This window comes from Lissotriton helveticus, chromosome 12 (assembly GCF_964261635.1).
Source record: "Lissotriton helveticus chromosome 12, aLisHel1.1, whole genome shotgun sequence".
NCBI lineage: Eukaryota > Metazoa > Chordata > Amphibia > Caudata > Salamandridae > Lissotriton > Lissotriton helveticus.
The window spans coordinates 394,637,046-394,660,044 of NC_136073.1; the positions used below are offsets into that span (position 1 = coordinate 394,637,046).

Sequence of the window (22,999 nt, forward strand, 5' to 3'; positions counted from 1 at the left end):
AACTCCATGTATGCAATTATTTGACATACTTTGAACCAACAAAGGCTGGTTCTATTGCAATTTACTGTAATTGCACCTTTTCTGATTATGGTACACTTTAACATGTAAACTCTTAGCCGTAAACGCATCGAATTACAGTGATTGGGCTTAGCGGTACTATTTATTTTTCCACGCTTACATTTGAAACTATGCACTGATATTGATAGTAGCAAGATGGCCGCTCTCCGTAAGTACTTCGTTTATGTCTACTTTTGAAGCCCTTTGTTTGTGTCCACTCTTGGAGACCTGGGTCATTTCACGCCCACTTCCCGCGGGATCGGAACGCCTTTGAGGGGTATAAATCATGGCGACTATGAAGTGGCTGTCGATCGAGGGGCGCAGTGACGGAGAAGGATTTCGGCGCGTTGCCACAGACCTAAAGGTAGGCGGTTGAATTGCGGAGTCGTTCTAGAGGCATCCCCGGCTTTAGTGTTAGGCATGGCACGTTGTAGTTTTGGCGCGTTCGGTACTAACCGGATGAGTGGCCCTACATATTTTGTATTAATGCAGGATTGTCAGCCACTCAAGAAACAGGCAGTATTTTGCGCTACCGTCAGCCCGCCAGCTGCTAGCGCGTTAGTTAATACCTTACGTACTCATGTGATACCGAGACCCGGGTTGCCAGTTGTTTACGTAGACCCTTGCTACAACACTTACAGTCCGAAATGATCACCCTTTATTTAAGTATGGATGCCTGCACGCTTGTAAGATAGGTGGCTTATTTAAATAACGACCTACACACATGACTGCTTGCCAGACTATGCATTAATTGAAATAGCGTGTAACACTGGTTTTTCATCCCCCCCCATAGGGTCGCGGGCATACAATACAGCAGTTGATTATTGGACTGCATTTCCTCGGTGGATAAAAGTAAGCCTACACTATTCTGCTTATGGTTTGACCACTTGTTGCCAAATTTTTGGATATGCATATCATGTGCAGTGCGTCAGTACTCATGCGGACATCTTGTTGTTTTTCTTTTCTATGTACAGATTAGGAAGCCACAGTACTCAGTCCCTTCGCCGTTGGTTCCAATTAATTTGAGACTAAGTTTTAACCTAACACATTGATGTATCCCTTGAAGTCTAAATAAACAAGGACAGACTGCGACTGCCTGGGTAGGTCACCAACAGGGCATGATAAGGATGGGTGTTTGTAGGAAACATCCAGACATTATGCAATCCTTTGAAATTTGTGTACAAATTATGACACTATGGTGTTTAACATTCTCCTTGTAGCCATCAACTTGGATGAAGCCCCGAGTCTCGCATTTCTCTATTGATCCCATCATGAACTTCGTTACTGGTGAGCCCTAGATAATCAGGGTAATGATAGAGTCTCAGCAAGTCGCTAGTACATCTTAAGTGACATCCTCCGTTAATTCCTTTGTAGATGCTGTTTAACTGATCTGGTCCCTCACCGGTTTTTGACCTTTTATACTCACACCAACATATGAGAATTATCTAGTGTGTAAGTATATGCAACGAACCTCTGCGCTATTGCGCCCAACTGGCCTTTTGGTTAGGCCCCCTTGTAAATATTCCCCCTCCCCTTCTTTTTGGCGCTCAAAATTAAGCTGGTAATAAGACATGAGAGTGATTGGGCAATTATGGGCCCATATTAGGTTTGATACCATGTAACTATTTGAACCATGTTCCTTTTGCCTTTTTAGTTTAGTTTAGGATCCTACTATAGTCACGGTGATGAGCCCCCATAGTTTAATAGCAATAGTGAATATTGTACTTTGTTAAAAATTTTAATCTTGGATGTTTGAGTGACAGATCTATTTTCCTTTTCAGGTCTTTTGTTCTGTTTGACCCCCGGTTTCTGCACTTAATGATGAACAAGGTCCTGATGAAGGTGGCTTGAACCACCGAAACGCGCGTAGACCTGCTACAAGGGCCGCCATTTCTCCCCTGAGCCCTTGAACAATTTAGCTGTGTGATCTGGCTAATTGTTAACCAGTTCCTTTTTCATCCATGTATGATGTTTGAGTGTAGTATGATTGGTAGCACGAGAGTAAGTTGGTTGTATGTCTGACACCATGGGGTTTATTGATTGAATTGTTGGTGATTTTTATGATTCTATTGTGTTGTTTATGAATTTGTATAATTAATTGATGTGTTTTCTATAAAATTGTCTGATTTATAACGATTTTTATATGAATTTATATCTACAAAAAAAGAGAAATAATAAATACAATGTTTTGAATGATTTTTGTTTAGTATTATCCTCTTTTCTGTCACTAGTTGCTGATATGTATTGATGTATGCACATAATTCAAGTATCTGGCCAATGAAGGGACTTCTTTTTTCAGTTTAGTTGTTTCTTTCCCCTCCGTCCCTTGGCCATATTTGCTCCTTGAGGGGGTCCCATTATACATGTTACCTACAATTAACATGGGGAAAACACGTTTTGGGACGCCCCTTATATCTCGGAGAAATTCTGCCAATTCCGCCCATCAACGCCAAAGTTATTCTCGATATAGAATGTTGCGGATTTCCTATGAAAACTAGGTCCTAACTATAACTACTAAATATATATATATATATATATATATATATATATATATATATATATATATATATATATATATATATATTCACTGAAAAAACCATAGGTTATAGACCATATATAGTTAGGAATTAGCATTTACAAAACCTTGAAAATTCACTGAAAAAACCATAGGTTATAGACCATATATAGTTAGGAATTAGCATTTACAAAACCTTGAAAATTCACTGAAAAAACCATAGGTTAGAGACCATATATAGTTAGCTGGACATTTTATTGACATAAAACCAATGAAATTCCATATATAGTTAGTTGCACTAACTATATATCGTGCACCCGCAATCCACTGCTGATGATGTCACATATTACATCATTCATGACATGGTCAGTGACATCACTGATGACATCTCAAATGACATCACTGATGACATCACTGATAACAACATCCAGTGATTTTTTGTTTCTGTAAAGTTTAAATATGTCTTACATATTGAAGAATGAGTGGATGTGTAAGTGTCTGGACGAAGGATTTAGTAGGTGCATGACTGACTGTATGAGTGAGTGATTAAATGTGTCTCACTGAGTGCATGGGTTAGTGACTAAACTGTCTTAATTTGTGCATCATTATGTCTGTTGTTCTGTAAACTGCTGCATGTGTTGATCAGTAGCTATATGACTAACTATATGGGTTATTGATTGATTGCCCAAGTATTTGTATGGGAGACTGAGTGTGTGTGTGGCTAGCTGGGAGGTGTGTGACTCTGTGCAGATCAATGTGTACTTGTATCAATGATTGTATAAGAAGGTAAGTATGTGTTAGTATATGTTTGAAAATGTAAGGTGCTCTATGTTTAACTGTATAGACAAGAAAATGGAAGTGTCATTGATTCTTTACAGGACTGACTAGGTGTGTGAGTAACTCCATGGATGAGTGGCAGACTGTGAGTGTCTGTATAGGTGTATGAGTGCATATGATAGTGTTGTAAAGATGAGTGATTGTATGTATGAATGATTGTATGGGTGAATGAGTGAAGGTGTGTGTAGACGTAGCAATCAGTGAGTGCGTATGTAGTAACTAGTATTGGTGTGTCAATGGTTTCAAAAATTATACTCTGTATTTAACACTGGGTGAAACAGGTTATATTAAAATGTGAGGAGATGCATTGTATTGTCACATGAATGATATCATCAGTGATGTGGTCATTGATGTCAAATGAGATGTCATCAGTGATGTCATCAGTGATGTCATTTGAGATGTCATCAGTGATGTCATCAGTGATGTCACTGACCATGTCATGAATGATGTAATATGTGACATCATCAGCAGTGGATTGCGGGTGCGCGATATATAGTTAGTGCAACTAACTATATATGGAATTTCATTGGTTTTATGTCAATAAAATGTCCAGCTAACTATATATGGTCTCTAACCTATGGTTTTTTCAGTGAATGTTCAAGGTTTTGTAAATGCTAATTCCTAACTATATATGGTCTATAACCTATGGTTTTTTCAGTGAATTTTCAAGGTTTTGTAAATGCTAATTCCTAACTATATATGGTCTATAACCTATGGTTATTTCAGTGAATTTCAATGGTTTTTTAATAGCAAATATCATAAGCTGTCGAATGTCAAGTACGTGGTAAGTAAAAACATTTTCGTGTTTATGCACACTGATCTGCTTTGAATGCTGCCTCCACCCCTCATTTCTATTAGGAGTACTCTCTCTTTGCAGATAGTGAAGGGTAGTTAACGCAGGCCTTTCCCCCCTTGTAATCCGTCGTGCCTGCTTCTCTCTCCATTTGATTGATTGTTCTCTTTGGTTCATTCTCTATTTACAAACAAGCACAGAATCGCAATACTCTGTTTAGTCTTTGCAGATAGCGAAAAATCGTGTAAAAAAACAAAAGGAATCGAGCAAAATCAGTAGGCCACTAATGGGATCTCTTTTTGACCTCGCTAAAATAGAAACATTAGGAACAACCTGTTGAAAATAGCAATGTGTATGTACATAAGCGGCGTTCATTTGTGTTCACAGTACCCCTTGTTGATTGTGTGAATCGAGCATTGAATTGTTCGAAGTTGGTTCTCTTAAGGATCTTCTCTGCCTGCAAACGAGGAAGAATAGGAATATTCTCTCTCCCTTTGCAGATAGTGAAGGGTAGGTAACGCAAGCCTTTAACACGTCGTACCTATTTCATTCCTCATTGATTGATTGATTGTCCGAACATTGACTGTTTGGGAATTAGTTCTTTTTGGAGGTATTCCCTGTTTGCAAATAAACGTAGGAAAATCTTTGCAAGTAGTGAAAGTGTAGGTAATGCGGACCTTTCTCCCCCGTTGTAATCGGTCATGCCTATCTACTCCCCACTGATTGATGCACCTGTTTCACCCGGACCATTTACTAGAGATAGGTCATCTGGCCCAACAAGAGAGCACCCCTAGTGAAAAGGACATATGCAATAATAACGAAGTGATCACTGTATCCTGTTAACAGAAACTTTAGCATGAAACAACCTGGAAAGAAAAGAATAGGAAAACGAAAATCAGTAGGCCACTGATGAACTTTTTATTAAATAACAAACAAAGAAACGATAACAATACGTAATGATAAAACCTATTATTGTCCTAGAAACAAGAAACGTTAGAAGTAAGCCCGTAATAAGAAACCTGAAAACATCGCCTGCCACGGCCAAATAACGGCAAACTGGGAAAGATAGAAGTCAGCAGACATCCGCCCCATTCTAGAAACTTCCAAAGGGCAACAGGTTTTCGGCTACGCCCAGCCGGAAGCAACACATATAAGGCGGGTCCTGCTGCCACGCCTCGGAGATCATCACGTAGGGTGTAGCCGGAGGAGAGGCCGAGGCCGAGGCCAGCGGGACCCGGCCAGGGGGATTGACAACGCTGGAGAGTTGCAGGGGGGGGAATGTCCGTGTCCTCGACCCTCCCCTCTCTCTCCCAGTCCGGCCGCGGTGGCCCTTGACAGTTTCAGGTAGTCCCGCCACATTCTCTACCGGTCCGGCCACCAACGGCCGGGGCCGATGGGATCCGGCTGCAGCCGATAAACCAAGGAACCCGTTCATGGGGCCAGAGCAAGGGGCGTCCGGCCGACATCCACCGGAAGCCCGGCCCGAAGACGGACGGGACATTTCTTCTTTCTTCAATAATGGCTTTGACAACACTGGGGGGGATGTCTTGCACATGCCTCCGACCCCCCCCTCGTCCACATCGCCTGGTCCGGCCATAACAAATCTCAAGCGAGACGCCGTGGGGTGCACTGGGAGGGAGAGACGGTGCGAACAGGCCTCTCCCGCCTCCCCAGTGGAGGCTTCCCACCTGCACCCTCAGCGCTCCAGGCGCCCGGAAAAGGGTTCTTCCACTGTGGCGATGCTGCAATGTCTCGCCCGGCAGGGTGGAGCCCGTCCGCTCATTTGACCCCGCGATCGCCAGTAGCTACCGAACTCTCAAAATGGCGATCGACCTGGCAAGAGCGGGCCCAGCATAAAGAAATGGCCCGGTCACTGGTTGACTCCACCACCGTAGTCCTCCACGACCTTGAAGATTCTAGAGGAGCCGCGGGAGTCTCCGACCCCCGCAGACACCCCCGATGGGGAATGACTGCCATGATCGCCCGTGGAGTGACGAAACTGTATCCGCGGGACGTCGGCGCTCCCATGCTGGCGCCAGCCTCACTTTGAATTACTAGAATCCTGCAAACCTCAGTTCCGGTGAAAGCACACTGTGACCCGGTAGGAAAAATTGTTGCACCCCCTCCCCTTTTTGACTGATAGTTCAAACCACCGATCCTTTCCTTTGCCCTTTTACCAGAACTTTGGACTGCCTCCCCCTCTTTTACATTTTCTAGAGAAAACAAAACATTAACCACTACATTAGCATAGCAGTTGACACCAGAACTGTTTTCAAATTGAAAACCAACAACATCTTCAACAGAATCCTTTTTGTTTCTGCTGTGACCCTGCTACAGCACAGGCATTGTCCCCAGCAGTAATTCTGCAATGCCGGTAAGAATAGCTGTGGTGCCCACTGGACTCACTCACCCCCGCGGCGCCCCACGCCGTTATTTGCTGGGCGGCAACTTACTAGACATCACCTTCGTGCCATCTAGATTTCAGCGCGTTCTGCTGCCTTGGAACTATTCGCACAACAGACTGCTACTGACGACCCACCCCCAGGCAACATCTTCTGAATTTTCATAATTTGAAAGAACTAGTAACATGTCCTCATCAGGAATTTCCTCATGAAAAGTCTGCAATGATGATTCTTGTAACTCTATGGTCTCCAAACATTCGATAAATTCGCCATCAAGAGATTGATCAAAAAAATCATACAAGTCATCTCCTCCTTGTGAGAATATTTTATTATTGGTGCTGTCAATTTCAATAAATGTATTGGATAATTCAAAAGAAATTGCCACGGTCTCTTCGTTGTTTAAATGTTTTTACTGTTTTTGTTTTGTTGTATATATTTATAAGTTATTAAAGTTTTATAATCCTACTACTTTGTTGGAGTGCTATATATTTTTAATGTGACACATAAATGTAAAAACTTTGATGTACAAAGAGTCATCCCTGGAATCTTCCGCTTCAGGCTCGGTCCCCTCCCCAATCACAATACAGGATGGTTTTCAGATAGTAGGAACACGTGTGGTGTGACGGATCTCATCGGGTGTGGGCCTTGATCTACTATAACTCCTTTGAAGAGGGGTGATTCTTTACAGCTGGGGCCATAAACTACATCTGCAGGGCTAGCTGATAGCCTGGACAATCGGACACAGAGGAAGAGGAGTGTCAGAGGGTGCGGTAGTGAATAGGGCGAAAGGGAGGTGTCGGGCGGGCACAGAGTGTGATTCTCAGGGAAGAGCAGCGCAGATGGGGAGAGGTTTATTGCCCATGCATAACACAGAGAGCGGGGGTGACCAGTGCCTGGGGATGATGCTTGCGAGTGGGAGCCATGCTACGAATCGACAGCGTGCAGAGAGTGGGTCTGGTCAAGGCATCTAAAATGGCTGCCGTGCACGACAAAAGTGTGGCATTTCAAAAAAGGCAAGATGGCGCAAACAATGTTTTTCAACACTTCCTCATTTCCTTTGAATCGAACGTTAACAGACGTTGGTGCATATTACCAAAGTTAAGCGATATTTATCGCTAACGATGCTTACCAACGAATTTTTTACCGCTAAGCATCGTCAGAAATTATCGAAGATAAACCTTGCTATTATCAAGGTTTATCGCAAATGCGATAAAAAACGACCGCAATGCATTAATATCGCTGAAAACTCAGCGATATTCATGCATTACCGAGCTAATGCTCTTAGCCATGTTATCCACCTCCCATTGGATAACATGGCTAAGAACTGCTCAGGGCAGGTGTTAGTTTTTGGAGATATTCGCGCTTAGCGCGAATATCTCCAAAAGTTGGTAATAGGAGATATATATCTTGCATGTTGTAATGCAAATTATTGTGGTATATGGAACTCATACCATAATCTCTCAGGAAAGCAGAAACTGATCCTTTTGGGACCGCCTGAGAAGGCCTAGGGGGTGAGGGGTACTCTACTTTGCCCCCTTTTCACGTTCCGAACTATTTTATTTTACTCTCTTCTGTAATTACACAAAATAGCAGCGATAAGATGCATCAGAGACACACAGTGAGAGAAAGGAGGCCGGAGATGAAGAAGAGATGTCAAATACACATTGGAGATAATATAGTGGGAGAAGGGAAGTAAATATGAGTAAACTTACCATGTAACATAAAAATGTTGCACTCTATACTATAAGTCTCATTTTATACTACAATCACTTCGCTACAACCTCATAAATTAAAAATAAAAATGAATAATGTCTCAAACAATTTTTGATTTCTAAATATAAATTTATTCTTCTGAATTTTCTAAATTTGAAAGAACTAGTAACATGTCCTCATCAGGAATTTCCTCTTCAATCATCTCATCTGGAATCTCCTCATTAAAAGTCTGCAATGATGATTCTTGTAACTCTATGGTCTCCAAACATTCGATAAATTCGCCATCAACAGATTGATCAAAAAAATCATTCAAGTCATCTCCTCCTTGTGACAATATTTCATTATTGGTGCTGTCAATTTCAATCAATGTAGTGGAATCATTCAAGTCATCTCCTCCTTGTGACAATATTTCATTATTGGTGCTGTCAATTTCAATCAATGTAGTGGACAATTCAAAAGAAATTGCCACGGTCTCTTCATTGTGAACCATTTTATTTTGAAATTGCTTGCTGTAAATTGCAGAAAAAAATAATCACTTTCATTTATCGTTTTTAGTAATACATAATATAAATCTAACTTTATCAAGTATTTAGTATAACAGAAGGACTGCAAATAAATAACAGAAAACATTTTTCAAATTATCTTCAAGTGTACAACATAGTTCCCCTTACAAATTAACAACTCACCTTTTTAAAAGTAGGAGAAGTGTTAGTACTGTGTAAATCAAACACCAGAAATTCACCACCAAAAATTCCTCACAAATGTACCTCAGACAGTAGTATCACAAAATGGCTGTGGTTTCCTCTCATTTGAGATATATACATAACCAATTAACTTTCATCACACACAAATACAAAACCAAAGTAACATTTTAATTGGTTCTAAATTTCAACACTTTCAAATGTGTTTTCCCCATGCAATTTTCCATAGGACATTTACATACGTCTACAGCCTGAATGGCTGAACGGAATTACACCAAACTTGGCAAAATGGTACATCAAACCTAAGAGGTCAGGAAGGATCTACTATGCCCCCTTATGGTCATTTGCCCCTTCGCTTTGGCCTCCTCTTGTCTCTCGATCCTACCGAGAGACAAGATGGCGGCCGCTACGGACTGTTTGGAATGTTTACAGACGCCGGAGAACCAATCAGCTTCGCAAAGCTCCGTAACGCGAAAAGTACGCGAAGCGGAGCGCTGTTACAGATATATATCTTTTTTTGAACGTTAATTTCTCAAAATCCACTGGAGCACATATATTGAGACCTAGCAAAGGCACATCGGGCTACCAGTCCCTAATATTTTGCCAAGTTTCGTGCAAATCCATTCAGCCGTTCGATTATTATTATAATTTTTTTTTTTTGCCCCGCGGGGCCCTTTTAAAACCTCCACATCAAACCTAGGGGGTCAGCGAGGATCTACTATGCCCCCTTATGGTCATTTGCCCCTTCGCTTTGGCCTCCTCTTGTCTCTCGATCCTACCGAGAGACAAGATGGCGGCTGCTACGGACTGTTTGGAATGTTCACAGACGCCGGAGAACCAATCAGCTTCGCTTCACAAAGCTCCGTACCGCGAAAAGTCCGCGAACCGGAGCGCTGCCCGGTCCGCTGTTACAGATATATATCTTTTTTTGAACGTTAATTTCTCAAAATCCACTGAAGCACATATATTGAGACCTAGCAGAGGCACATCGGGCTACCAGTCCCTACAATTTTGCCAAGTTTCGTGCAAATCCATTCAGCCGTTCGGGCTAAAAGTGAGGCCAACCGCCCTATGGGAAACTCAATGTTAAAAACACGTTTTGGGACCCCCTTTTTTCTCGGCCCCCCCTTGACGAAACCCCCCCAAATTTTCAGGGGCTGTTCCGAAACAAAATGTTCCATTTTCCTGAAAATTTCAGCCAATTCCGTCCACAAACGCCAAAGTTATTAGACATAGAATTTTCAAAAATCCCATAGAGAAAAAATCCTAACTATATATACCTACTGGCGACCAGTAGTAATATATATATATATATATATATATATTCAATAACAAAGTGCCCACGAGCTTCGGGGAGCACTCAACAGCGCCTCCACCATCCAGTGCTTGTTGTCCGCCCACCTGTTAGAGACCTTAAGTTATATTTGCTGCCTGACGCGTTTCAGGGTAGGAAACCCTTTCTTCAGAGGCTTCTCGGCTTAAAATCATGGCGCTACAGCGTTTGTGTGTTCTCTACGTTCTTTTATTCAATACTGGCCCCACGTGACATCAGGGGGCCCTGCTAAGTGCAGTATGCATGCCCCATGCATTTTGGGACATGTAGTTTCACAGCGCCATAATGTACCTTTTTTTCGCCGTGTTGAAATGTCTTCAATAGATTGCAGACTCCTGTGGGTGGGTGGGCTTGTTGATTTGCTGTGCTGCTTGATCGGGGGAAAGTTCCTTTCACCAGCCTCTCTATTTAGTTCATCAGAGATGGTGCTCACCCCACGGCAGGACGGCCGTGCAAATTATTCAATAACAAAGTGCCCACGAGCTTCGGGGAGCACTCAACAGCGCCTCCACCATCCAGTGCTTGTTGTCCGCCCACCTGTTAGAGACCTTAAGTTATATTTGCTGCCTGACGCGTTTCAGGGTAGGAAACCCTTTCTTCAGAGGCTTCTCGGCTTAAAATCATGGCGCTACAGCGTTTGTGTGTTCTCTACGTTCTTTTATTCAATACTGGCCCCACGTGACATCAGGGGGCCCTGCTAAGTGCAGTATGCATGCCCCATGCATTTTGGGACATGTAGTTTCACAGCGCCATAATGTACCTTTTTTTCGCCGTGTTGAAATGTCTTCAATAGATTGCAGACTCCTGTGGGTGGGTGGGCTTGTTGATTTGCTGTGCTGCTTGATCGGGGAAAAGTTCCTTTCACCAGCCTCTCTATTTAGTTCATCAGAGATGGTGCTCACCCCACGGCAGGACGGCCGTGCAAATTATTCAATAACAAAGTGCCCACGAGCTTCGGGGAGCACTCAACAGCGCCTCCACCATCCAGTGCTTGTTGTCCGCCCACCTGTTAGAGACCTTAAGTTATATTTGCTGCCTGACGCGTTTCAGGGTAGGAAACCCTTTCTTCAGAGGCTTCTCGGCTTAAAATCATGGCGCTACAGCGTTTGTGTGTTCTCTACGTTCTTTTATTCAATACTGGCCCCACGTGACATCAGGGGGCCCTGCTAAGTGCAGTATGCATGCCCCATGCATTTTGGGACATGTAGTTTCACAGCGCCATAATGTACCTTTTTTTCGCCGTGTTGAAATGTCTTCAATAGATTGCAGACTCCTGTGGGTGGGTGGGCTTGTTGATTTGCTGTGCTGCTTGATCGGGGAAAAGTTCCTTTCACCAGCCTCTCTATTTAGTTCATCAGAGATGGTGCTCACCCCACGGCAGGACGGCCGTGCAAATTATTCAATAACAAAGTGCCCACGAGCTTCGGGGAGCACTCAACAGCGCCTCCACCATCCAGTGCTTGTTGTCCGCCCACCTGTTAGAGACCTTAAGTTATATTTGCTGCCTGACGCGTTTCAGGGTAGGAAACCCTTTCTTCAGAGGCTTCTCGGCTTAAAATCATGGCGCTACAGCGTTTGTGTGTTCTCTACGTTCTTTTATTCAATACTGGCCCCACGTGACATCAGGGGGCCCTGCTAAGTGCAGTATGCATGCCCCATGCATTTTGGGACATGTAGTTTCACAGCGCCATAATGTACCTTTTTTTCGCCGTGTTGAAATGTCTTCAATAGATTGCAGACTCCTGTGGGTGGGTGGGCTTGTTGATTTGCTGTGCTGCTTGATCGGGGAAAAGTTCCTTTCACCAGCCTCTCTATTTAGTTCATCAGAGATGGTGCTCACCCCACGGCAGGACGGCCGTGCAAATAATTCAATAACAAAGTGCCCACGAGCTTCGGGGAGCACTCAACAGCGCCTCCACCATCCAGTGCTTGTTGTCCGCCCACCTGTTAGAGACCTTAAGTTATATTTGCTGCCTGACGCGTTTCAGGGTAGGAAACCCTTTCTTCAGAGGCTTCTCGGCTTAAAATCATGGCGCTACAGCGTTTGTGTGTTCTCTACGTTCTTTTATTCAATACTGGCCCCACGTGACATCAGGGGGCCCTGCTAAGTGCAGTATGCATGCCCCATGCATTTTGGGACATGTAGTTTCACAGCGCCATAATGTACCTTTTTTTCGCCGTGTTGAAATGTCTTCAATAGATTGCAGACTCCTGTGGGTGGGTGGGCTTGTTGATTTGCTGTGCTGCTTGATCGGGGAAAAGTTCCTTTCACCAGCCTCTCTATTTAGTTCATCAGAGATGGTGCTCACCCCACGGCAGGACGGCCGTGCAAATTATTCAATAACAAAGTGCCCACGAGCTTCGGGGAGCACTCAACAGCGCCTCCACCATCCAGTGCTTGTTGTCCGCCCACCTGTTAGAGACCTTAAGTTATATTTGCTGCCTGACGCGTTTCAGGGTAGGAAACCCTTTCTTCAGAGGCTTCTCGGCTTAAAATCATGGCGCTACAGCGTTTGTGTGTTCTCTACGTTCTTTTATTCAATACTGGCCCCACGTGACATCAGGGGGCCCTGCTAAGTGCAGTATGCATGCCCCATGCATTTTGGGACATGTAGTTTCACAGCGCCATAATGTACCTTTTTTTCGCCGTGTTGAAATGTCTTCAATAGATTGCAGACTCCTGTGGGTGGGTGGGCTTGTTGATTTGCTGTGCTGCTTGATCGGGGAAAAGTTCCTTTCACCAGCCTCTCTATTTAGTTCATCAGAGATGGTGCTCACCCCACGGCAGGACGGCCGTGCAAATTATTCAATAACAAAGTGCCCACGAGCTTCGGGGAGCACTCAACAGCGCCTCCACCATCCAGTGCTTGTTGTCCGCCCACCTGTTAGAGACCTTAAGTTATATTTGCTGCCTGACGCGTTTCAGGGTAGGAAACCCTTTCTTCAGAGGCTTCTCGGCTTAAAATCATGGCGCTACAGCGTTTGTGTGTTCTCTACGTTCTTTTATTCAATACTGGCCCCACGTGACATCAGGGGGCCCTGCTAAGTGCAGTATGCATGCCCCATGCATTTTGGGACATGTAGTTTCACAGCGCCATAATGTACCTTTTTTTCGCCGTGTTGAAATGTCTTCAATAGATTGCAGACTCCTGTGGGTGGGTGGGCTTGTTGATTTGCTGTGCTGCTTGATCGGGGGAAAGTTCCTTTCACCAGCCTCTCTATTTAGTTCATCAGAGATGGTGCTCACCCCACGGCAGGACGGCCGTGCAAATTATTCAATAACAAAGTGCCCACGAGCTTCGGGGAGCACTCAACAGCGCCTCCACCATCCAGTGCTTGTTGTCCGCCCACCTGTTAGAGACCTTAAGTTATATTTGCTGCCTGACGCGTTTCAGGGTAGGAAACCCTTTCTTCAGAGGCTTCTCGGCTTAAAATCATGGCGCTACAGCGTTTGTGTGTTCTCTACGTTCTTTTATTCAATACTGGCCCCACGTGACATCAGGGGGCCCTGCTAAGTGCAGTATGCATGCCCCATGCATTTTGGGACATGTAGTTTCACAGCGCCATAATGTACCTTTTTTTCGCCGTGTTGAAATGTCTTCAATAGATTGCAGACTCCTGTGGGTGGGTGGGCTTGTTGATTTGCTGTGCTGCTTGATCGGGGGAAAGTTCCTTTCACCAGCCTCTCTATTTAGTTCATCAGAGATGGTGCTCACCCCACGGCAGGACGGCCGTGCAAATTATTCAATAACAAAGTGCCCACGAGCTTCGGGGAGCACTCAACAGCGCCTCCACCATCCAGTGCTTGTTGTCCGCCCACCTGTTAGAGACCTTAAGTTATATTTGCTGCCTGACGCGTTTCAGGGTAGGAAACCCTTTCTTCAGAGGCTTCTCGGCTTAAAATCATGGCGCTACAGCGTTTGTGTGTTCTCTACGTTCTTTTATTCAATACTGGCCCCACGTGACATCAGGGGGCCCTGCTAAGTGCAGTATGCATGCCCCATGCATTTTGGGACATGTAGTTTCACAGCGCCATAATGTACCTTTTTTTCGCCGTGTTGAAATGTCTTCAATAGATTGCAGACTCCTGTGGGTGGGTGGGCTTGTTGATTTGCTGTGCTGCTTGATCGGGGAAAAGTTCCTTTCACCAGCCTCTCTATTTAGTTCATCAGAGATGGTGCTCACCCCACGGCAGGACGGCCGTGCAAATTATTCAATAACAAAGTGCCCACGAGCTTCGGGGAGCACTCAACAGCGCCTCCACCATCCAGTGCTTGTTGTCCGCCCACCTGTTAGAGACCTTAAGTTATATTTGCTGCCTGACGCGTTTCAGGGTAGGAAACCCTTTCTTCAGAGGCTTCTCGGCTTAAAATCATGGCGCTACAGCGTTTGTGTGTTCTCTACGTTCTTTTATTCAATACTGGCCCCACGTGACATCAGGGGGCCCTGCTAAGTGCAGTATGCATGCCCCATGCATTTTGGGACATGTAGTTTCACAGCGCCATAATGTACCTTTTTTTCGCCGTGTTGAAATGTCTTCAATAGATTGCAGACTCCTGTGGGTGGGTGGGCTTGTTGATTTGCTGTGCTGCTTGATCGGGGAAAAGTTCCTTTCACCAGCCTCTCTATTTAGTTCATCAGAGATGGTGCTCACCCCACGGCAGGACGGCCGTGCAAATTATTCAATAACAAAGTGCCCACGAGCTTCGGGGAGCACTCAACAGCGCCTCCACCATCCAGTGCTTGTTGTCCGCCCACCTGTTAGAGACCTTAAGTTATATTTGCTGCCTGACGCGTTTCAGGGTAGGAAACCCTTTCTTCAGAGGCTTCTCGGCTTAAAATCATGGCGCTACAGCGTTTGTGTGTTCTCTACGTTCTTTTATTCAATACTGGCCCCACGTGACATCAGGGGGCCCTGCTAAGTGCAGTATGCATGCCCCATGCATTTTGGGACATGTAGTTTCACAGCGCCATAATGTACCTTTTTTTCGCCGTGTTGAAATGTCTTCAATAGATTGCAGACTCCTGTGGGTGGGTGGGCTTGTTGATTTGCTGTGCTGCTTGATCGGGGAAAAGTTCCTTTCACCAGCCTCTCTATTTAGTTCATCAGAGATGGTGCTCACCCCACGGCAGGACGGCCGTGCAAATAATTCAATAACAAAGTGCCCACGAGCTTCGGGGAGCACTCAACAGCGCCTCCACCATCCAGTGCTTGTTGTCCGCCCACCTGTTAGAGACCTTAAGTTATATTTGCTGCCTGACGCGTTTCAGGGTAGGAAACCCTTTCTTCAGAGGCTTCTCGGCTTAAAATCATGGCGCTACAGCGTTTGTGTGTTCTCTACGTTCTTTTATTCAATACTGGCCCCACGTGACATCAGGGGGCCCTGCTAAGTGCAGTATGCATGCCCCATGCATTTTGGGACATGTAGTTTCACAGCGCCATAATGTACCTTTTTTTCGCCGTGTTGAAATGTCTTCAATAGATTGCAGACTCCTGTGGGTGGGTGGGCTTGTTGATTTGCTGTGCTGCTTGATCGGGGAAAAGTTCCTTTCACCAGCCTCTCTATTTAGTTCATCAGAGATGGTGCTCACCCCACGGCAGGACGGCCGTGCAAATTATTCAATAACAAAGTGCCCACGAGCTTCGGGGAGCACTCAACAGCGCCTCCACCATCCAGTGCTTGTTGTCCGCCCACCTGTTAGAGACCTTAAGTTATATTTGCTGCCTGACGCGTTTCAGGGTAGGAAACCCTTTCTTCAGAGGCTTCTCGGCTTAAAATCATGGCGCTACAGCGTTTGTGTGTTCTCTACGTTCTTTTATTCAATACTGGCCCCACGTGACATCAGGGGGCCCTGCTAAGTGCAGTATGCATGCCCCATGCATTTTGGGACATGTAGTTTCACAGCGCCATAATGTACCTTTTTTTCGCCGTGTTGAAATGTCTTCAATAGATTGCAGACTCCTGTGGGTGGGTGGGCTTGTTGATTTGCTGTGCTGCTTGATCGGGGAAAAGTTCCTTTCACCAGCCTCGCTATTTAGTTCATCAGAGATGGTGCTCACCCCACGGCAGGACGGCCGTGCAAATTATTCAATAACAAAGTGCCCACGAGCTTCGGGGAGCACTCAACAGCACGTCCACCATCCAGTGCTTGTTGTCCGCCCACCTGTTAGAGACCTTAAGTTATATTTGCTGCCTGACGCGTTTCAGGGTAGGAAACCCTTTCTTCAGAGGCTTCTCGGCTTAAAATCATGGCGCTACAGCGTTTGTGTGTTCTCTACGTTCATTTATTCAATACTGGCCCCACGTGACATCAGGGGGCCCTGCTAAGTGCAGTATGCATGCCCCATGCATTTTGGGACATGTAGTTTCACAGCGCCATAATGTACCTTTTTTTCGCCGTGTTGAAATGTCTTCAATAGATTGCAGACTCCTGTGGGTGGGTGGGCTTGTTGATTTGCTGTGCTGCTTGATCGGGGAAAAGTTCCTTTCACCAGCCTCTCTATTTAGTTCATCAGAGATGGTGCTCACCCCACGGCAGGACGGCCGTGCAAATTATTCAATAACAAAGTGCCCACGAGCTTCGGGGAGCACTCAACAGCGCCTCCACCATCCAGTGCTTGTTGTCCGCCCACCTGTTAGAGACCTTAAGTTATATTTGCTGCCTGACGCGTTTCAGGGTAGGAAACCCTTTCTTCAGAGGCTTCTCGGCTTAAAATCATGGCGCTACAGCGTTTGTGTGTTCTCTACGTTCTTTTATTCAATACTGGCCCCACGTGACATCAGGGGGCCCTGCTAAGTGCAGTATGCATGCCCCATGCATTTTGGGACATGTAGTTTCACAGCGCCATAATGTACCTTTTTTTCGCCGTGTTGAAATGTCTTCAATAGATTGCAGACTCCTGTGGGTGGGTGGGCTTGTTGATTTGCTGTGCTGCTTGATCGGGGAAAAGTTCCTTTCACCAGCCTCTCTATTTAGTTCATCAGAGATGGTGCTCACCCCACGGCAGGACGGCCGTGCAAATTATTCAATAACAAAGTGCCCACGAGCTTCGGGGAGCACTCAACAGCGCCTCCACCATCCAGTGCTTGTTGTCCGCCCACCTGTTAGAGACCTTAAGTTATATTTGCTGCCTGACGCGTTTCAGGGTAGGAAACCCTTTCTTCAGAGGCTTCTCGGCTTAAAATCATGGCGCTACAGCGTTTGTGTGTTCTCTACGTTCTTTTATTCAATACTGGCCCCACGTGACATCAGGGGGCCCTGCTAAGTGCAGTATGCATGCCCCATGCATTTTGGGACATGTAGTTTCACAGCGCCATAATGTACCTTTTTTTCGCCGTGTTGAAATGTCTTCAATAGATTGCAGACTCCTGTGGGTGGGTGGGCTTGTTGATTTGCTGTGCTGCTTGATCGGGGAAAAGTTCCTTTCACCAGCCTCTCTATTTAGTTCATCAGAGATGGTGCTCACCCCACGGCAGGACGGCCGTGCAAATTATTCAATAACAAAGTGCCCACGAGCTTCGGGGAGCACTCAACAGCGCCTCCACCATCCAGTGCTTGTTGTCCGCCCACCTGTTAGAGACCTTAAGTTATATTTGCTGCCTGACGCGTTTCAGGGTAGGAAACCCTTTCTTCAGAGGCTTCTCGGCTTAAAATCATGGCGCTACAGCGTTTGTGTGTTCTCTACGTTCTTTTATTCAATACTTGCCCCACGTGACATCAGGGGGCCCTGCTAAGTGCAGTATGCATGCCCCATGCATTTTGGGACATGTAGTTTCACAGCGCCATAATGTACCTTTTTTTCGCCGTGTTGAAATGTCTTCAATAGATTGCAGACTCCTGTGGGTGGGTGGGCTTGTTGATTTGCTGTGCTGCTTGATCGGGGGAAAGTTCCTTTCACCAGCCTCTCTATTTAGTTCATCAGAGATGGTGCTCACCCCACGGCAGGACGGCCGTGCAAATTATTCAATAACAAAGTGCCCACGAGCTTCGGGGAGCACTCAACAGCGCCTCCACCATCCAGTGCTTGTTGTCCGCCCACCTGTTAGAGACCTTAAGTTATATTTGCTGCCTGACGCGTTTCAGGGTAGGAAACCCTTTCTTCAGAGGCTTCTCGGCTTAAAATCATGGCGCTACAGCGTTTGTGTGTTCTCTACGTTCTTTTATTCAATACTGGCCCCACGTGACATCAGGGGGCCCTGCTAAGTGCAGTATGCATGCCCCATGCATTTTGGGACATGTAGTTTCACAGCGCCATAATGTACCTTTTTTTCGCCGTGTTGAAATGTCTTCAATAGATTGCAGACTCCTGTGGGTGGGTGGGCTTGTTGATTTGCTGTGCTGCTTGATCGGGGAAAAGTTCCTTTCACCAGCCTCTCTATTTAGTTCATCAGAGATGGTGCTCACCCCACGGCAGGACGGCCGTGCAAATTATTCAATAACAAAGTGCCCACGAGCTTCGGGGAGCACTCAACAGCGCCTCCACCATCCAGTGCTTGTTGTCCGCCCACCTGTTAGAGACCTTAAGTTATATTTGCTGCCTGACGCGTTTCAGGGTAGGAAACCCTTTCTTCAGAGGCTTCTCGGCTTAAAATCATGGCGCTACAGCGTTTGTGTGTTCTCTACGTTCTTTTATTCAATACTGGCCCCACGTGACATCAGGGGGCCCTGCTAAGTGCAGTATGCATGCCCCATGCATTTTGGGACATGTAGTTTCACAGCGCCATAATGTACCTTTTTTTCGCCGTGTTGAAATGTCTTCAATAGATTGCAGACTCCTGTGGGTGGGTGGGCTTGTTGATTTGCTGTGCTGCTTGATCGGGGAAAAGTTCCTTTCACCAGCCTCTCTATTTAGTTCATCAGAGATGGTGCTCACCCCACGGCAGGACGGCCGTGCAAATTATTCAATAACAAAGTGCCCACGAGCTTCGGGGAGCACTCAACAGCGCCTCCACCATCCAGTGCTTGTTGTCCGCCCACCTGTTAGAGACCTTAAGTTATATTTGCTGCCTGACGCGTTTCAGGGTAGGAAACCCTTTCTTCAGAGGCTTCTCGGCTTAAAATCATGGCGCTACAGCGTTTGTGTGTTCTCTACGTTCTTTTATTCAATACTGGCCCCACGTGACATCAGGGGGCCCTGCTAAGTGCAGTATGCATGCCCCATGCATTTTGGGACATGTAGTTTCACAGCGCCATAATGTACCTTTTTTTCGCCGTGTTGAAATGTCTTCAATAGATTGCAGACTCCTGTGGGTGGGTGGGCTTGTTGATTTGCTGTGCTGCTTGATCGGGGAAAAGTTCCTTTCACCAGCCTCTCTATTTAGTTCATCAGAGATGGTGCTCACCCCACGGCAGGACGGCCGTGCAAATTATTCAATAACAAAGTGCCCACGAGCTTCGGGGAGCACTCAACAGCGCCTCCACCATCCAGTGCTTGTTGTCCGCCCACCTGTTAGAGACCTTAAGTTATATTTGCTGCCTGACGCGTTTCAGGGTAGGAAACCCTTTCTTCAGAGGCTTCTCGGCTTAAAATCATGGCGCTACAGCGTTTGTGTGTTCTCTACGTTCTTTTATTCAATACTGGCCCCACGTGACATCAGGGGGCCCTGCTAAGTGCAGTATGCATGCCCCATGCATTTTGGGACATGTAGTTTCACAGCGCCATAATGTACCTTTTTTTCGCCGTGTTGAAATGTCTTCAATAGATTGCAGACTCCTGTGGGTGGGTGGGCTTGTTGATTTGCTGTGCTGCTTGATCGGGGAAAAGTTCCTTTCACCAGCCTCTCTATTTAGTTCATCAGAGATGGTGCTCACCCCACGGCAGGACGGCCGTGCAAATTATTCAATAACAAAGTGCCCACGAGCTTCGGGGAGCACTCAACAGCGCCTCCACCATCCAGTGCTTGTTGTCCGCCCACCTGTTAGAGACCTTAAGTTATATTTGCTGCCTGACGCGTTTCAGGGTAGGAAACCCTTTCTTCAGAGGCTTCTCGGCTTAAAATCATGGCGCTACAGCGTTTGTGTGTTCTCTACGTTCTTTTATTCAATACTGGCCCCACGTGACATCAGGGGGCCCTGCTAAGTGCAGTATGCATGCCCCATGCATTTTGGGACATGTAGTTTCACAGCGCCATAATGTACCTTTTTTTCGCCGTGTTGAAATGTCTTCAATAGATTGCAGACTCCTGTGGGTGGGTGGGCTTGTTGATTTGCTGTGCTGCTTGATCGGGGAAAAGTTCCTTTCACCAGCCTCGCTATTTAGTTCATCAGAGATGGTGCTCACCCCACGGCAGGACGGCCGTGCAAATTATTCAATAACAAAGTGCCCACGAGCTTCGGGGAGCACTCAACAGCACGTCCACCATCCAGTGCTTGTTGTCCGCCCACCTGTTAGAGACCTTAAGTTATATTTGCTGCCTGACGCGTTTCAGGGTAGGAAACCCTTTCTTCAGAGGCTTCTCGGCTTAAAATCATGGCGCTACAGCGTTTGTGTGTTCTCTACGTTCATTTATTCAATACTGGCCCCACGTGACATCAGGGGGCCCTGCTAAGTGCAGTATGCATGCCCCATGCATTTTGGGACATGTAGTTTCACAGCGCCATAATGTACCTTTTTTTCGCCGTGTTGAAATGTCTTCAATAGATTGCAGACTCCTGTGGGTGGGTGGGCTTGTTGATTTGCTGTGCTGCTTGATCGGGGAAAAGTTCCTTTCACCAGCCTCTCTATTTAGTTCATCAGAGATGGTGCTCACCCCACGGCAGGACGGCCGTGCAAATTATTCAATAACAAAGTGCCCACGAGCTTCGGGGAGCACTCAACAGCGCCTCCACCATCCAGTGCTTGTTGTCCGCCCACCTGTTAGAGACCTTAAGTTATATTTGCTGCCTGACGCGTTTCAGGGTAGGAAACCCTTTCTTCAGAGGCTTCTCGGCTTAAAATCATGGCGCTACAGCGTTTGTGTGTTCTCTACGTTCTTTTATTCAATACTGGCCCCACGTGACATCAGGGGGCCCTGCTAAGTGCAGTATGCATGCCCCATGCATTTTGGGACATGTAGTTTCACAGCGCCATAATGTACCTTTTTTTCGCCGTGTTGAAATGTCTTCAATAGATTGCAGACTCCTGTGGGTGGGTGGGCTTGTTGATTTGCTGTGCTGCTTGATCGGGGAAAAGTTCCTTTCACCAGCCTCTCTATTTAGTTCATCAGAGATGGTGCTCACCCCACGGCAGGACGGCCGTGCAAATTATTCAATAACAAAGTGCCCACGAGCTTCGGGGAGCACTCAACAGCGCCTCCACCATCCAGTGCTTGTTGTCCGCCCACCTGTTAGAGACCTTAAGTTATATTTGCTGCCTGACGTGTTTCAGGGTAGGAAAACCTTTCTTCAGAGGCTTCTCGGCTTAAAATCATGGCGCTACAGCGTTTGTGTGTTCTCTACGTTCTTTTATTCAATACTGGCCCCACGTGACATCAGGGGGTGGGTGGGCTTGTTGATATATATATAATATAATCCAACAAAGTTTGCCCTGAAGCTTTGAAGACCCCAATTCACAAAGGAAAGTTCAGCAGAACTCTTTATTTAACAAACCGGCTTTCACATCCAAATTATTTCAATCCCTTACGCGTTTCAGAGCTCCTGCTCCTTTGTCTGAGGGAAGCCTGACAGTCACGGGTCTCTGCAGCTAGCACTCCTTCTGATTTGCATAATCCTTTAATTGGCACCAGCCTCTTAAGTAAAGTTCTCAGCATCCTGGGATTTGAAGTGTGCGCTGTAGCATTTCTCCCTTTATCTGCCTGCTGTCTGTTTGTAAATGTTTTCAAAGCCCTCCAGTGGGCCTCTGAACATGAGCCCGGTTCGTGTTTTGTTATTCCTTCATGCTGCTAATAGGAATTCAAAAGGTTTGAAACCTGCAGACCTTGGGTTCTTGGGCAGTGCATCTTCCACGGCCAGGCTGCCGTGTAATATTCCAACAAAGTTTGCCCTGAAGCTTTGAAGACGCCACTCCACAAAGGAAAGTTCAGCAGAACTCTTTATTTAACAAACCGGCTTTCACATCCAAATTATTTCTATCATTTCAATCCCTTACGCGTTTCAGAGCTCCTGCTCCTTTGTCTGAGGGAAGCCTGACAGTCACGGGTCTCTGCAGCTAGCACTCCTTCTGATTTGCATAATCCTTTAATTGGCACCAGCCTCTTAAGTAAAGTTCTCAGCATCCTGGGATTTGTAGTGTGCGCTGTAGCATTTCTCCCTTCTTAGGGATTGAAATGATTGAAATAATTTGGATGTGAAAGCCGGTGTGTTAAATAAAGAGTTCTGCTGAACTTTCCTTTGTGGAGTGGCGTCTTCAAAGCTCCAGGGCAACATTTGTTGGAATATATATATATGTGATCAAGCTTACTTGGTAACCGAAACGCGTCATGCCGGAGAAGGATCGTGAGAAGAGAGAATAAATCTTCCTGAAATATTTACTTGCTGTGTGGTGGTCCGTTATTCTGTGGTACGATGCACGCCATATGCAGAATCTACAAGGATAGATGTCATGAGTGATGTCACTGACCATGTCATGAGTGATGTAATATGTGACGTCATCAGCAGTGCATTGCACGCGCAAGTTATAATGAGTCCAACTAACTATAACGTGGGAAT

The 22,999-nt window shown here is 45.8% G+C and overlaps 1 protein-coding gene and 1 long non-coding RNA gene across 13 annotated transcripts in view; both read left to right on the forward strand.

Moving 5' to 3' along the window:
• LOC144799898 (uncharacterized) overlaps positions 1 to 22,999 on the forward strand; it is a 390,901-nt gene that overhangs the window by 89,424 nt on the left and 278,478 nt on the right. The window lies entirely within an intron of this gene.
• LOC144798732 (uncharacterized) lies at positions 45 to 2,262 on the forward strand. The gene is made up of 6 exons (XR_013603632.1): positions 45 to 421; positions 851 to 909; positions 1,032 to 1,157; positions 1,278 to 1,344; positions 1,432 to 1,509; positions 1,839 to 2,262. It is a non-coding gene; the product is annotated as an uncharacterized LOC144798732 (long non-coding RNA).